The 14,579-nt window shown below is 37.5% G+C and overlaps 1 long non-coding RNA gene across 1 annotated transcript; it reads right to left on the bottom strand.

Annotated features, from left to right (window-relative positions):
- Positions 1 to 11,974: 11,974 nt before the first annotated feature.
- Positions 11,975 to 14,041, bottom strand: LOC147654617 (uncharacterized). Its single transcript, XR_015282509.1, has 2 exons — positions 13,863 to 14,041; positions 11,975 to 12,677 (listed from the first exon to the last, which is right to left on the bottom strand). It is a non-coding gene; the product is annotated as an uncharacterized LOC147654617 (long non-coding RNA).
- Between the last annotated feature and the right edge of the window lie 538 nt (positions 14,042 to 14,579).

Here is a 14,579-nt window from a genome sequence, read left to right as displayed (position 1 = left end):
TCCAGCCCTCTTATAAACTTCATGGCCTTCCTTTGGACTTGATCCAGCAGTTCCATGTCCTTCTTATGTTGGGTCACCAGAACTGTATGCAGTACTCTAGGTGGGGAAAGGAAAAGATTATTCAGAATATGTGCAGAGGGAGGGAGGAACCTTTAAAATGCTGCAGTGAAATTCATAGCATTATGGGAAAGAGCCGAATCCAATTTGTAGTGAACCAACATTAGTAAGATTCATTTATAAACTATTAATTAATTAAGTGTATTTATTAATCAAATAATTAATCAAGGTGAGTATAGATTGATACCTTTCTTGGATCAATCTTGCCTCTTAGAATTCGAATAGTGAGAATTAAATGGCATTTCTACTTTACTTCAGCAGCTTTGAGGTTGTTAGATATGAATCCTACAATTTCTATAACAGCAACTCTACCTATTTGCATGCTAAAAACCAGTGAGACTTATGATGATGAAGGCTGTTGAAGATACAAAAAGATTACCAGCATGCTAAATAACAGAAGTACTCAATTTTTCTTTTTAATTGAAAAAATGGGTCCCAATATAGCCTATGCACCCTTCAGAATGGTTCAATAGGATATAAAAAGTTGATCAAAAATAACTGCCAGTCATTTTTTATAAATACAGCAGTTGTTCCTTGCACATCTTTAAACAAGGGAAAGCAAAATATATTCAACCATAAACTTGTCCTCTATAAATCACCCTCTGCAGGTGAAAGGCAGAGAACATACAAGTGACTCTTCAAGCCTCATGAAGATTTACATTGGTCTCCTGGGGAAAATCATACATGAATGATACTACCAACTAATGTTATTTCTCCCCTGTAAATCTACAAATGAGGAGATAGAAAGGCATAGATTTCAATTTTCAATGAAGAGCTTCATGGTCACATCAAAATTCTCAAAGACACCCAAAGGTGAAAGCTGGATACAACACCACTACAAAAACAATCAAGGGATGCCAGCTTAATTAAGTCTGTGCTGCAAGCTTGCTCACTCTGGACTGTGACCCAGGCTGGATCCATATGGTCTGTAGCAGAAGGGATAGAAGTTGTGATTCCTGCCCCTGATTTGTGTTTCATTTGACAGAATGACATATCCAGCTGATCTATAGAGTCTGAATTGCTTTATCTTATGAGGTGGCAATATAACCTTCCTCACAAACACCTTTGTTCAGGTGCTATTTCTCTGTGTGAAGAGTCTTCACAAGAAGAGATGCACAGTCAAGAGCACACACAGATAGGGCAGGCATGCCACCAAGTTGCCTGTTCATATGCTCACTGTCTTCTTCCCTTGCCTTAAATTGTCTTTAAACAGTAATGTTGAGCTGTTGTCCTCTGTTTCTGAGAACTTTTTAGAGGTGCATAGCTTTTAATGAAGACCAATATTTTCTTCATAAATCCTTGAGTCATTAATACTATCTCAATGTCTCTCTATACTGAAATTTATCTCATATGGCTCCAGGTTAAATACTCTTGCACTGCTCAACAGAATTTTTTTCCTTTAAGAATGAGTGGAGATTACACAGCAGGTATTAAAGAAAATCAAACCATAAGACACAGACAGGTGACCACTTGGGTTATGGTTTGCTGTAGAGGCATTCCATAAACAAGTTTTCCTACCTTCTCTGGCCATACTCAGTAATGTGGGATATACCCAGTCAGCTCACAGTGCCAGTGAATGCACACTTAGGCTTTTTCCTTTGTCATGCTTTAGAATCCAGGCACTGATTTTTTCTTGTGAAGATTTTTAAATTGAACCCTGATGTTTCCAATATATAATGCAAAAATAAATCTGAGCCTTTGTAATGAAATATCTGATTTTTACTATGAACTTAATTTTCACTAATCCCTAGTTTATAATTTGGAAGTAATTATTTTTGTTCTATTTACTACTGTGTTTTGAAAATATTTTCTTTAATATGTCTGAAGAGCTTCTGTTTCATGACACTTAAATTGTTGGAAGAACCTTATTAGGTTTCAGTTTTATCATGAATCAATTAATATAATGTATTTTATAACCTTTATATAAACAGTACATAAATAGTTGTACTCCTGTTCTACTGGTCACCACACTGTATTTAAATGTTTGGAAATATTTCAGCAATGCTGTTATACAAAAGATGTGCCAACCCCAGAAAAAATATGTTCCTTTCAAGTCATAGATGTGTAGTTACCTTCTGTAACAGTTCCATAGTTTATATAAACATTTTGACAGAAAATATTTGGTGGTGAATGCAGTGTAAAACTATCTGAGAATAAATGTACTGTGACTTGGAACACAAGATACAATTTTCTTTGCATAGAGGCAAAATGAGGTGATGACAGAGTTCACAAAACCTATTCTCCTCCTAAAATTGGAATTTGACCTTGCTTTCAAGAGGAGTCTTTCAAAAAGTTAAATTTGACACTGCAAGAAATTTCACAGGGTTTTGTCCATAAACTGTCAGTTGCAGTAGGACAATGCACAAATTCTTCTTTAGTGTTCTGTACATTGGAGTTTTTTTCACTTTTACTCTTCCAGTTCTATCCCCCCATCCCACTGTGAGGGAAGTGAGTGGTTGTGCAGTTTAGTTGCAGGCTTGAGTTAAACAGTGACAGCTTGGTACCAAGAGACTCCCATTGTTCACACGAGCAAATATCAAAGCAGGATATCACAAGTATATTTAGCCTCTGTAATGCAACAACTTATCAAAACAATATCAATTAAAATATAAAACAATATAAAAATGTTTATTATTTTTAAATATAAATTTTAAGATATAAAAATTTAAAAATAAAATACATAAATATTAAAAAAAGGTTTTGTTTCCATACATTTCTGAGAGCTGCTCATGCCATTTAAATTGTATTTACACAGAGCAAGAATTTAACACTGTAAATGAAATCACTGAAATATTGTATGTTGCTTCTCTCAGCAAGGTAGCAACCTCAGGAAATTATGAGTAAGCTGAATGGTTTGCATTATAGCACTGTGCTTAAATTAAATTATAAAATACAGGCTATAATAATCAAGCAGACTGCTTAAGTCCAATAAAAAGTAAAAACTCTGGAGCATAGATATGTATCTGCCTCCATGTCAGAATGCTAAACCTCTTGTACAAAACATATTGAGGCAAATCCTCACTTGATGTTAATTGGTGCAATCCCTAGAACTGAATGGACCTACCCCATCCACTCAACTCCATCCACATACATAAAATATTTTTCCTTCCTATAAAGTGAGCTTTGAAATACTTAGACCTCCTATAAGATAAGAAAAAAAAAAATGAAAAAAAGAAAAAATTCTCAAGGATATTAGGAAGCCCTGGGAAGGGAAGTGGAAATAAAATTTTAACACTAGAGAAAATCCAAACAAACAAAACAAGCAAACAAACAAAAAACAAAAAAGAGAGAGAAAGAATTTTCAATTATCTATTTCAAAATTCCAAAAAAGCTAGGTAAGAGAAGGCAAATATTGTACTGAGGCTAGTAGATTCTAATGTATAAATTAAGGATCTGTAAAAGGTCATGCTGGGGTGACAGCTTGCAGATGGCACATTTAATTAGTTGAGTCTAGTATGGAGTGAGATTATGGAGAGTTTTAAACACACAGAACAATGGCACAGAAAGTCTTATAACTTCAAAGGAAAATTGGACAGAACCTATTGAGCTATTCAAGCAAACCTAGGGGACCTTCTGTAACTAAAAACCCTCTTTAATTTCCTGAATTAATTTAGAAAACGTCAACAAAATAAAGGATGAATAATGCTTTGCAGCAAAACAAAAAGTACCATCAGCAAACCACAAACACAGAAAAAAAGCTGATAATCAAAGCTTCCTGAAAAGGTTTTTTCCTAAGAGAATCTGTATGTCTCCTAACATAGCTCATTCTAATGTTCCCCAGTGTAGTGTTTCAGTAAGTGATATATATTAGAAAATGTTGCTCCTGGCTATGTTTTAAGAGCACATCTGTGACCATTCCTATCCCCATACCAAGTATTGACTTCTCCATGTTCAAAATTGATCTTCTGAATTGCTCAATGAGTGCTGTTTTTCACAGTTTATCGTACTATAGCAGAGGGAGATGAAGGGACTTTATTTATAGTTAATAAGCAGAGACAGAGTATGATATGTTATGATGCTATTGATTTTTTAAAAACATCAAGTATCAATGAGTGATCTATCCTCTATAGCTTCATATTGGGATTTTTTTAAAATGTGGGGAAAAATCATTTGATTATTTTTCTATTGTCCTTTTCTCTTTAGCCTGTATCAATATTTGAATTGGGAGCAGTAGGTATCAGCTGTCCCATACAGCAGCCAATGATGGGAGACACTGAGGCATGAATCACTCTGCAGCCTCAGCAGCACCCAGGCAGATTCTGAAATCAACACTTTTGCACAGAGATGAATTGCTCCCACATTTTTAGTCCAGATGTTGTCTGATTTTGATGTTGACTTGCGAACAAGAGGAATCACAGCTTCAATGTTCTTTTTCAGTTTTTGATTTTTTTTATTTTTCTTTTCTCATTTGAAAAAGATTAGAAACAGACAAAGATGCTTTAAAAAGCAGGGCAGAATAGTCTTTGCAGGCTTATGGTTTTGGTTTGCTTTTTAATGTATTCTGGGCTGGAACTCTGAAAGCCAAGGTTTAGCTTGGAGCACTTTTTTAAAACAGTTGAGTTATGAACTTCCACAGAAAGGGTTATAATAGAAACACTGACAGGCATGTAACTATAACAGTAGTAGCAGGGTTGTTATAATAATTGGATTTGGGGTGGAATACAAAGCTAAATTTACAGATTCTTTCTGCCTTGGGGGAGCCATTCATTTCTGTCTGAAACAGCTAAGGCAAAACTTAACATCAGCAGTAGGAAAAAGACACAAGAAAAATGAATGGTTTTATCTCTATTAGCTCCAAGAAAACAATTGTTTCTTGATAGATTTAGTGATGCATGAAATATCAAACCCTACATCTGGGAACCATCACAAAAAGAATAAATTGATTTATATTGACTGTCTTACATTGTTGCTTTAAGCTAAAATGTGGAAGTTCAGATTTGACACTTTTTTTTTCATTGAATAGTTCACTGGAGTGTTAAATTAAACAAAAACACCCAAACAAAACTGAGGAAATAAAGGTGGAAGCAATTAAGAGCTTAGCCTGCAGATCATCTGAGGGTCATATGGCTTAATTCAATTTACAGAAAAATACACCTTCTCTTTGTTTTTTAATTGCCAAGTTTGTAAGACCTTGATAAAATCTTAATGTTTATGCAAGTGAATGAAATTACTTCCCTCTGTCAGATAAATAAATGAGATAAAGTCATCAACAAATTCCTCCCAGTAGCAGTTTCAATATTGCCTGGGGTAACACAGAAACCTTGTAGAAAGGTTTTCACATCTCAAGATATGTTTTAGTGTTACATCCTTGTCAGGCCTCTAGTGTTTGTATGTATTCCAATATCTCTTAAAAATACCCATTATGCTGCCTCATTACTGATTCTTCTTTAAATGAGAAAGTTTAATTTGTATTTGAAGTAGGAAGGTATGCCAGGTCATATCTGGAATTCAACCCAGTGGACTTCATTGCTTCAGATATGTAAACAGCATGCCCTATGACTCCTATCAAAAAGCAGTTTTTATCAGTTGATAAGAGGAAATTTTATTTTTTTGGAAATCCATACTTACCATGACCTAGATTATGATGTTCAATTATCAGTTAGACTCAACCAGAGCACTTCCATTAAGATACAGTCAAGCAGCTTTAAAAGTCAGGTTAAGAAATAGAACTTGATTCGATAAAGCCAAAGTAGAATTTATATTTAAGGATGCCTGCATTAAAAAGTGTTGGTAATTAATGACTCTGCATTTTTAAAGTGTCTTTAAGCAGAAGAAAGGTTGTTCAGTGACTTACATTGGATGTGTCCTCTCTCACTGCACTGGGTTGGCAGCTTGCCTTCCTTTCAGTACCTCACCAGGTAAAATGAAAGTCCTCCTAGGCAACATATTCAGAAAAATTCTTTCAATAATTAAAAATAGCTGGCACGAGCTCTATGTAAGTCTGCTTCAGTTCTGTTCCAAGCTTCTGAGAGCACAGCACTGAACACTGGGTTACACTTTTTAAATTATTTGACAAGAAGAGGCATCTCTTGATTCTGTCCAGTTAATTTGCTGACTGCCTACACTGCTGCTGCCCATTTAACACTAAAGACAGATGTGAGACTCAGCAAGGGGTTTCCTTCTGCCCTTGGACAAGAAGCTGGAGCAAAGGCAGAAGGGAATCTTCTCTGAGTCCAGTTTCACCAATCCACCACAGGAATCTGCATAGTTTTTACACGTAAATTAATTCAAGTATTAATTGAATAGTGGAATTGTGAGTTGATATTTTACACATGATACATCATGAATCATAAATCCCTTTTAAATGCTTTAAAGACTAAACTAAAAATCTTAGCTTTAGGATTAATTTTAACTTTGGTTATAAAGATGCCTGTTAGAGCAATATGCCTTTGTATCAATTCTATCAAACTTTGTTTTCTGAATCAGTCTCTGTGTTTGGAGTGCCTTTTTTTTTTTTTTCCTTGCATCCTAAGGATATATTCATAATAATGACAGTGTAGTTATCTGTTAGCATCCCCACAGTGCTCTTCATAAGTGAGTACTGCCTTCCGTCTTGGGACTGAATAGCTGCTGCTGAGCAAAGTAATTCATTAGACAAATGTTGCTACAGGAAACCTAACTAAAGTATTTGTTATATGGCACTTTCAATCTGCTAACATAGTTTGTTAACAAGAAATGTATAAGAAAATATCTTTATGTAAATATCGAATGCAAGAAAAAACCCAGAAAACTGTTAAAAGTTGAATTGTCTGACTGTTCATTTAAACAAGTAATGAAAATGGAAATAGATCTTCCTGATAATTCTTTATTTTTTAGAATATTTTTCTATGCAGATTTTATTGTTATCTGCTTTTCCAGAAGTAGTATTGTACAATGCCATAAAATTTTCTGCTAGGAAGTCTCCACTAACAAAATTGAAAAATGTTTGTATATTTAATCTCTTTCATTTTTCTAATGCTCTCAGTATTTTCCAAGCCTCTTTCTTGTCTCATCCATGTAACAGTGCCTTAATCTCTGATATTTCTGTGATTTTTGTGCTTAGCTTTCATTTATCCACAATGCTAACTCCTCCTACTACAGCTGCTGAGATTGTTCTCAGAAACTAAAATAGGAATAAGAACTCTTTAGGCACTTTTTAGTATGTTATTTTATTTCTCTTTTGATTTTCATTTATTTTATTTTTGGTTTGGTTTGGTTTTGCAAAATAGTAATACTCAACTCCTCATCTATAGCTTTGTTTACCATTAACATGGGCTTTTCACTTTGGATCCTGCAGCAAGACCATTTGTACAACAGGAAGATATGGGTCTACAGCAGGAAAACTGATCAGTTTTCTACAATCATTTATGTTCCATCATTTGATTTGTCTAAAATAGTTCTATCTCAGAGCAATTTCACAGTGGCTGCTTACCATTTTGAATGGCACATTTCAGTTTATTTCAGAATTAAATTTTCCGTAGATGAATGGAATTTAGAATAGTCATTATGAAATACTTATTCCTAAATATTAGGTAGATTTCCTGCATGTTCCTTGGCTTCTTAGCATTCTTTAGTTAAATGTAAATGACACTGTGTGTGTTCTGCTTGCAGAGAGGGGGCAGAGTGTATGGGCATGCCCAGGTTGTTGTTCTTTACCTTTCACATCATCTCTGGGGGACATGGTTTCAGGAAGAAGAAAAGGTGAGTACACTCCTGGAACTGCACCATTTTGTTTCCATCTCCTCCTAAGAGAGGTTGCCAGGACCAGCCCTTGCACACCCTGCCCTTTCTCATCTCTGCATGTCCCTTCTGGTCCTCTGAGAATACAGCTCTGCAGGTGGCAAACACGGCTGGATTGTGAATGCAGCCCAGAGGTGCTGCTCTTAGAAAGGGGCAGAAAGACCAAGCCCACCAGCATGTGTGCCCTGCTCCATGAAAATGAAAGAAATTATGCAGCTCCAGAATGTGGTGCTGAAGGAAAGTGACCAAATGCTGCTGAACTCATCAGAGAAGGCGCAGTGCAGAGTAAAAACCCCAGCAGAGTCTGACCCCACAACAGCAGAGAGGCATCACAGCGTGGTGTAGTGTGGAGCAGATGATTTAGCTTTTGATCATTTTTCTTCTGTTTTCTCAGGCTCAGGGATGGGAGAGGAACCCAGCAGGGCAGGAATGTTGTCCATCTTGTATTTATCTGTGAAAATGTGCTCTACACTGCAGCTGAGGAGAATGGTCCTTCCTGTAATCTCTGGCAAAAAGCACCCAGGGAGACCCGAGAGTGATATGTGGGGTTCTGGAGCTGCAGATGAAAAGGATCTGAGGCCTGTTACACCACAACTGAAAAAGAGATCTTGGCAGCTTGTGAAGGGGTTTGATCTATTTCAGAAGTGACTGGTATTGAAGAACAGCTCCTCTTGGCACCCTGACTGCCAGTGCTGATCTGGATATTCAAAGGTAAAGTCCCTTCCACACATCTTGCTGCAGATGCCACATGGAGCAAGAGATCTCTTTGATTACACAGCAAGCTTGGATAAGAAATCCCAGTTACCCACCAATCTCTAAGATCATAGTGAATTGACCTTAAGGTGAAAATTCGAGGTCATCAGAATAGGTGGGGAAGGTGATGTGCTGGGGAGGCCACACCATATAATCACCTACCTGAAAATAAAAAGCAATACACTCTCTTCACTGACTTTTCTTGCCATATCATAGGGGCAAATTAAAAATGGAAAGCTGCTGTATGGAGAGAGTCCTCTGTGGTGAATCACAGAAGCTATTTAGGGAAAAATTGGATCAAATCAGGTTGCAGAGCTTAAAGTTGTCCACTTGGCTTTAGATATCACCAAATGAGAGAAGTGGCCAAGACTCTGTGGCCAAGACTCAACCTCTAATCTGACTTGTGTAGGTAGCAAATGCTCTTTTGGCCTGTCTGGAAAGACGCATAAAATCAATTGGCAGCAGATGAAAACCCATCTGGCTAAGACTGGTGAGACATCACTGCCATGGTAGAGAAGCTGGCTGTAAAAGTCCATCTTGAGGATGAGAACATAGCCAAGGGTTGAGTTACCAACAGGCATTGCAACAATGGACAGGTGGGTCAAGCTGCCAAGAATAAAGTGTCTCAGATAGACCTTGACTGGAAATACCAGGGTAATAATTTCTGGCTTAGTGGGCTCGTGATGCCTCAGGTCACCTGGGAGGAGATGTGACATACAGATGGTTTGTGATTAAGAGGTGAACCTAACCATGGACACTATATTCCAAAGTTATTGTAACTGTGAAACGTGTGCTGCAGTCAAGCAGGCCAAGCAGGTAAAGTTGCTGTGCTATGGGGGACAATGCTCAAAACTGAAATATGGGGGGGCCTGGCAGATCCATTGCATCACACTTACAGACCTGCCAAGGTAAGAACCCTGTGCTGACAATGGTGGAAACAACCACTGGATGGTTGAAGATGTACCCCATGCCTCACACCATTGCACAGAACACCACCTTGGGTCTTGTAAAGAGAGTCCTGTGGTGACATGGCACTCCAGAAGGATTCATTTACACAGTGTGACTTATTTCTAAAACAGTTTTCCTCCACTTCCAAATCTTATCTGGATTTTTGATGTTGTGCCACTATAACTTCCTAGGAACACATATACTAGCAAGCGAACATTAAATTGGTCATGATTGCTGAAATTTTCATGTAAGTTTTATGTCCAATGTTTCCCTACTTGAAATCTGCCCTTTCACAATGAGGAATTAGCCACCTTTCTGCTATGTATTCACATGGTAGTTCTGTGGAAGAAGTAACTCTTTAGAGAGTGAGCCTTAGAAGTAAAAGAGTAGTTAATTCTTGAGCATGTGCCTGGGTAGGCAGGTAAGGCTCACACTGAGCACTTAGATGCCTGCACTTTTCTGTAACGATGGAGGAAGCAAGTCCTTTGCAGAGAGGGATCATGTCTTAAATTTTCTCTAGACCAGTCATGAAGAGCACTTCAGGGATGATGGGATACCTTCTAATGATATTATTCCTAAATCAGGCACCTCAGGTAAGTGCTTAAAATACAGCAGGATAGATAGCTCTCCTCTTGGATGATTAGATAATCATCCTGGTAAGGGTCCAGAGGGCCTATGGCTGTCCAAGAGCCCAAGGCTCTGAAAAATCAAGTTCCGCTGTGCATTATTTCTAAAGGGAGAGGGAAAGAAAATCTCCTGCAGAATAAGCAGCTGAAATTCTTGGAGCAATGCCCTTGTGGATTAAATTTTCCTCTGCTCTGAGTTCACATGCTGGGGGGCTCTAGAAGAAACTGAGATGTTCAACTCCTCACACAAAAAAAAAAAATTCTCATTTAAAAGGATAGGGAGTACAGATGAGGAGAAAAATAATTTTAAGAATTATGATTCCGAGTTGCTCAACATTTGGATTGCCTAGATTAGAATTTATAGCTTTTATTAATCTGCACAATATTGGAATATAAGATGATTCAAGATCTTTTTACATTCTATGAGTCATTTTTTATTGTTTTCTTAATATAGTCTTTTTATACAATGCATTTTTCTGTCATTTTTAACACAAAATTTAATGATTCAATATACAAGAGTACACTTAAGAAGCTGGTTTACCTCTAGAATCTGGACATGCGGATCTGATTTGAACAAAGATAAATGGTCTCATTTTATTACAGGAACTTTTCATTAATAATACCAGGTATGTCATGTACATTATAACAGGTTCATTGCATTTGGTTCTTTTGACATTTGTGAGGCAGTGTTAATTAAAGTTATGAGCTGCTACAGAGCTTTTTGTAAAAGAAAACAACACTGCAGTTTATTTACAAAAGTCTGTTAAAAATGTCAGATAAATGAATGAGATATTTTTGCTAGATGTTAAAAATTCCATTAAGGAACTGAGAAGAAACTGTCTTAAAACTATGTGGCATTTCATAGGACTCCTGAAAATTATTCATGCTAAAAGCTTTATTGCTCTACAATGAAGACATTTGTTGCACTTATCAGTAGATACGTACTAATTAGTAATCTGGACTTTGTGAACCATATAGATAAGATTATAAATTAGGTTTTAGTGTATTTCTATATTTTCTCTTCATATGAAAGCAAATTTCTTAATTTGTAGATGCTCTGGGATTTAAACACTGTGAGTTTTGGTATTTTTTTGCTAAAACCTTAACTTCTCATCTTTGGTAAAATACAACAAAAAGAATCAAAGTCATACCACTAGGAGTAGTACTAGTGGGAAATATCCTTTGAAAACTGACACAATAATTTGTTCTCGTAATATTAGACTAAGTCACCAATGGGTTTACATTCATAAGTAATGTGCAAGTAGTGAAAGAATGAGAAAGATAATATATTTAACATAAATTTAGGAAGTAGGAGTCTACTTTTTTACATAGTTCTCCAGCTGACTGAAGAATAATACTGGAAATTGTACTATAGCACTTATCTATAGGAAAAGGAACATAAGCTATCAATCTGCTTGAAAGATTTTTTTTATTTAATATCTGTAAATTTCTGTTAAAAGTATTAAATTTTATGGAAGAATTTTCTGGGTTATGACAAAGCTCAACAGCTCATTCCATAATAGAAGTGTGACAAGGTATTGTCATGGCAATGGCTGCATCATTACAGATTGTGGATTAATTGTGCTTTCACTGCCACTTTAAACAAATGAGAATAATTGTCTGGTGGGAGAAAAAAAAATCTTTTCTCAAATCTCAGCAAAAGAAAGCTATTAGCAAAATATAGTAGAGGAAATACATATACCGCAGAAAATAACTGTATTTCAGTTAAATTATGATGTGTGGATTTGGAAAGTTTTCTCAGTCAGAAAATCTCCACTTAATTGACTGAAGAAGAGCAGTAAGGCTTTATAGGAATGTCTCTAATGGGAACTGATATTTGAAAGCAAAGGCTAGTGGGACTGATTACTTTTCTCATTAGGCAGCATCTCTAACAAAATAAATCAGATGTTGCCACATAACATTTCACATATCTGTCAAACTGAAGGATATAATCTGGAAACACACCATGAAATTAGCATAGATACATGCAGGATTGGAATCAACAAACATTTTCATCTCATACTAATTGACAAAAAGCAGTGTCACTGCTGCACACATTTCATCTACAATTATGATTAGAGGGACAAGTGAAAACATTCTGAACTACAAGTTTCTCCTCATGTTTTGATGTCAAGTTCTTCCCAAACCAATGTCTGCAGGAAGCAGAGTTTTCTTTTTGTATACTGTACTACTGTGCAGTATATCCTTTGGTGGTATCTTCCCCTTTCTAGAGCAAAAGGTCAAATGAGATCCTTTCCCTTCATAGCTGTGGGCAGCTGTGCAGACAAAGAGTGTAAACGCTTCTCAGGAGGGAGTGTGAAATGATCTCAGCATGCTGGCAGAGACACCAGTGTGCTGGGTTCAGTGCCACAGAGCGAGGTGGGACAGAGGACACAGGGCCCTTAGGCCAAAGTCGTTTGCTCCAGGGTCTCTGTGCAGGTAGCAGGGAACAACATCCTCTTCCAGAGGTGGCTCAGGGCTCCTGACCAGGGGCTGCTCTGAAGATGTTCTGTGCTGAACGAGCAACAAAATAGTCAAAGGCAGGGTGAGGCAGGGGGATTAGGGCTGTTCATGGGGCTGCTTGTAGCCAACATGAGCATTTTATTCTTTCAAGCAGAGCAGCATTGCTTTAACTGGCAAGAGAAAGAAGTCTCTGATAAATTATTTTGTTAGCACTACAAGCACGTTTTGGTAAGAAGACCTAAGTTCAAATCACTGCTTTAAGTTAAAAAAAGGAAGAAATCTTGCCATCTCTTCTATATTCTGTGTGAATGCTCAGCAAAGCACAGTGTTTATGTGTGTGGCAACATCAATGTGGACATTTGGGAATGAACCCACTTCATTGACACTAGTTCTTCTGTTCTCAGCAGTGTACCAAACACTCAGAAACTCTGGGCAAATGAAAAAATATCTTTGTTATGTTCCATTTTTTGACATGCTCACCATACATAGAAGTTGTATATATATGGGAAAACATAAAGATGAATGCTCTTCTCCTTTGTTTTCCAAAGTCCCTTCAGCCTCACCTTTCCTTAAATGTCTCCAGCTTTGGTACAAGACATTGAGAGTTGAAACTGGGGATAGTAATCATCTCATTGTCCGTGGGTGACATTTGACAGATTTTTGACAGTTGCTGTTTATCAGGCTGGCACATTTTGTACAGATGTACCTTCAGCAAAGTTTCTAGCTCTAGCTGAGCTTTATGCAAGCTTTCTGGGTTGAGGATTTTTTATATTTTATTCCCTTTGTTACATGAAGCATATCTTTCTTGATAAATTAACAGTAAACAAACAATACACTACACTCCATTATCAAGCTGTCCAATGAAGCATGACATTTGATTTCCTTGCAATTTCTATTTTAGCATAATTCATACTGAATAGTCACCAATGTTTAAGCCTTTGTAACATTATCCAGCTTTCCCCTATTTCTCTAATTTATATTATTTATTATTATTTATTTCTGTAGCAGAGAATGGTAAAATTTAACATGTACTGCCCAAGAAGCCATCTCTTGCAGTTCACTATGAAATTGGACTTCTTTTGTTTTATTGTTTGTGAATGTTCTTGTTGAAAAAAAGAAAAAGTGCTAAGACAATACATCTCACTCAATCACAACTCAAATATGTGGGTTGCCCTTATAGAAGTGATCACCTAAGTGAATGCATCAATGAGCAAGGGAAGGGCTGCAGACATTTACCTGAACTTCTGCAAGGCCTTTGACATGCTCTCCCACAATATTCTTCTTTCTAAATCAGAGAGATGGATTCAATGAGAAGACTGTTAGATGGATTAGAAATTTATTGAATGGTTGCATCTGGAGAGTAGTGGTCCATAGGTCAGACTCCCAATGGACACCAGTGACCAGTGTTGTCCCTTAGGGGTTTATATGGAGACCAGTGTTATTTAATAGCTTCATTAATGGCACAGGTGAAGTGATTGAGTGCCCCCTCAGCAAATTTGCAGATGCCACCAAGCTGAGCAGTGGTTAGACACACCTGAAGGATGGGATGGCATCCAGAGGAACCTGGACAAGCTCAAGAAATGAGCTCATGGGAGACACATGAAGTTCAGCAAGGCCAGGTTTAAGGTGCTGCACCTGAGTTGGGCTGATCCCTAGTATCACTCCAGGCTGGGGGATGAACAGATCCAGAGCAGCCCTGCTGAGAAGGACCTGGGGGTGCTGTGGGTGAGAGGCTAGACATGACCCAGCCATGTGCCCTTGCAGCCCAGAAAGCCAAATGTGCCCTGGACTGCACCCAAAGCAGCGTGGGCAGCAGGTGAGGGAGGGGATTCTGCCCCTCTGCTCTGCCCCACCTGCAGGGCTGCATCCAGCCCTGGAGTCCCAGCACAGGAAGGACAGGGACCTGCTGGAGTGAGTCCAGAGGAGGCCACCAAGATGATCTGAGGGATGGAG

Source organism: Cyanistes caeruleus, chromosome 2, assembly GCF_971803275.1.
Source record: "Cyanistes caeruleus chromosome 2, bCyaCae1.hap1.1, whole genome shotgun sequence".
Lineage (NCBI taxonomy): Eukaryota > Metazoa > Chordata > Aves > Passeriformes > Paridae > Cyanistes > Cyanistes caeruleus.
Note: the sequence above shows the minus strand (reverse complement) of the source record. Positions and strands in the feature narration are given on the sequence as shown.